A 2,334-nucleotide genomic window follows, 5' to 3' on the forward strand; every position below is an offset into this window, starting at 1 on the left:
CAATTTTTTTTTAGATTTTCAATATACATTCACATTACAGTGACCATTTAATTTGGTCCTAGGGCTTACATAGCCGGGATTCACACCCTTGCAAAATCAGCTATGCTACACTGCTTGCAAGCTGTGCTCGGTGTTCGATTATGGTTTGCTCAGCATTCGATCATGTTGACGACGACTTCAAAACAGTAAATTGACATACAGTATAAGTCATATTTTAAAGCTTCGACACCTTTGCTTCGGAATTTCGAAAGTTGATTGGAATTTCCGCTACAAGTTAAATCTTACCGAACCTTTACCTTCTTTTATTTTAAAGATCTCAACATGGCATCAAAAGTCGACAAGTTCAATGGATCCGTATTCCATACTTGGCAGATCAAAGTTAAAGGCTATTTGATACGGAAAAACTTATGGAATGTGGTCAAGCCTCTCGCAACCGACGAATCTGGAACATCCACTGCAGTTACAAGGGCATTATCGGCTGAGCTACAAAGGAAAGATGAACAAGATTTTGGTATTATCCTAACCTCCTTAGAAGACGATGTTATTCATTATTTGGACAATGTTGATTCTTCAAGTGCTGCCTGGATAGAATTAGAGAAGCTTTTCGGTGCCAAAGCTAAGTATTCAAAAATGAGTTTAAAAATGGAATTATATTCCATCCGCATGCATGAAGATGAAAATATTGCAGCTTTAGCCAATAGACTGAAGAGTATTAGAACTCAATTTGTTTATGTCGAAGCTTCAGTACCAGAAGAAGATCTCATAGCCATTTTGTTAAAAAGTTTGACTGATAAATTTCATCAGATTGTTACTGTTTTAAAAGAGAAAGATCCGCTGCCCTCCTTGGATGGTATCATCAATCCATTGCAGGAAGAAGAACGTAGGGTACCTAGTACCAATTCTACTATCATTCCCAGTGCATATACAGTCTCGAATGCCGTATCCCCCACCAATTCTTCTGATACTTCCAGTGCATATGCAGTCACGAAATGTGCTGCTACAACAGCTTCATCTCGACCATTCAATGGAACCAGAACTTGTGCCATTTGTGGGCGCAACAATCATCAGACGAAAGAGTGTTTCAAGAAGAATCCTTATGTTCACTGTGGTAAAACAAATCATCCGTCAAATAGGTGCTTTCAAAAGGGTAAAACTCAAATTCATGTGGTTGAGGGAGACACTGAATCTCCAATATATTCTGTTGATGAGGAAATTTATTAGAACAACTCTTTTCATGTTGTTTTTTAGTTAAAATAAATTGTACGGGTTATAGACACTGCCACAAAAATAAGTGGTAAGACCTCCCAATTTTTATCAGTTCTCAGCCCTTTTTTGTTGCACTCTCATGAGGTTACTGGGTACACCTTAAACCCAAGGTTTGGCAGTGAACCAAAAACTCCATTTTTGGTAGCTACATATTTGACCTACACCCTATCTGTTCAAGGGAGGTTACTGACCTAGCACCAGGTTATGGATAAACCAAAAATCCTTGGTTGTGAGAAAACCTAAAACTCACGGTTGACGAGTATACCAAAAACTCGAGGTATCATGAGTTGCTTGTCCAGTTCAGGCTTGAGGGGGGGATTGTTGGGTTCAAGCCCTTTGCCGATCAGTGGGAAATGCCTCCTAAAGGCATGCAAAGCACTTTTAGTTTGCATGACCAAAAGTTATATATGTAAGGTTGTCAATTAAGCAAAATATAGCGTTTTTATGTGTCGAGATCTCTCTCTCTCTCTCTCTCTCTCTCTCTCTCTCTCTCTCTCTCTCTCTCTCTCTCGCCTTCTGCTGCATCTCCTTCTCTGCACCGCCATGGCTTCATAGCCTTGAGTTCCAACACCACCCACACTCCCAAGTGTGTCTTCTGCCTTGAGGGACAGTGGGCTGCATGTACAATGCGAGCCCAATCTTCTACATATGAAAGTGTTTGTCTTGACAATTTCAACTGCAGATAGTGTTGCCCTGAGCTTGAAGCTGAAGAGAGGGAGATATTATCTTTGATTCTCTGCCATTTCTTGAGATTCATTACACCTCTCACAACATGCACTTTAAGAATTGGCAGTGAGATTGTAATTGTCCCAGCCAAATGCTTCACCATTATAGAGTACATCTTTTCATCAAAGAAGAAGAACTTCTTTGATGTTTATTGCAATGGATCCAAGGGATCTCACTGTTCCTCAACATCTTGCAATGGATTCCTAGAAATATTTGCCTCAACACACAAATTGCCATCTTCAAAGAAGTCATGTGATTCACCCTTGGCTGTTGTAGCAAAACTCAAATATTCATTCAATGAGACACTCATTGCATTGTGTGCTTGATGATCCTAAAAAACGA

This window comes from Adiantum capillus-veneris, chromosome 1 (assembly GCF_014529385.1).
Source record: "Adiantum capillus-veneris isolate H3 chromosome 1, ASM1452938v2, whole genome shotgun sequence".
NCBI lineage: Eukaryota > Viridiplantae > Streptophyta > Polypodiopsida > Polypodiales > Pteridaceae > Adiantum > Adiantum capillus-veneris.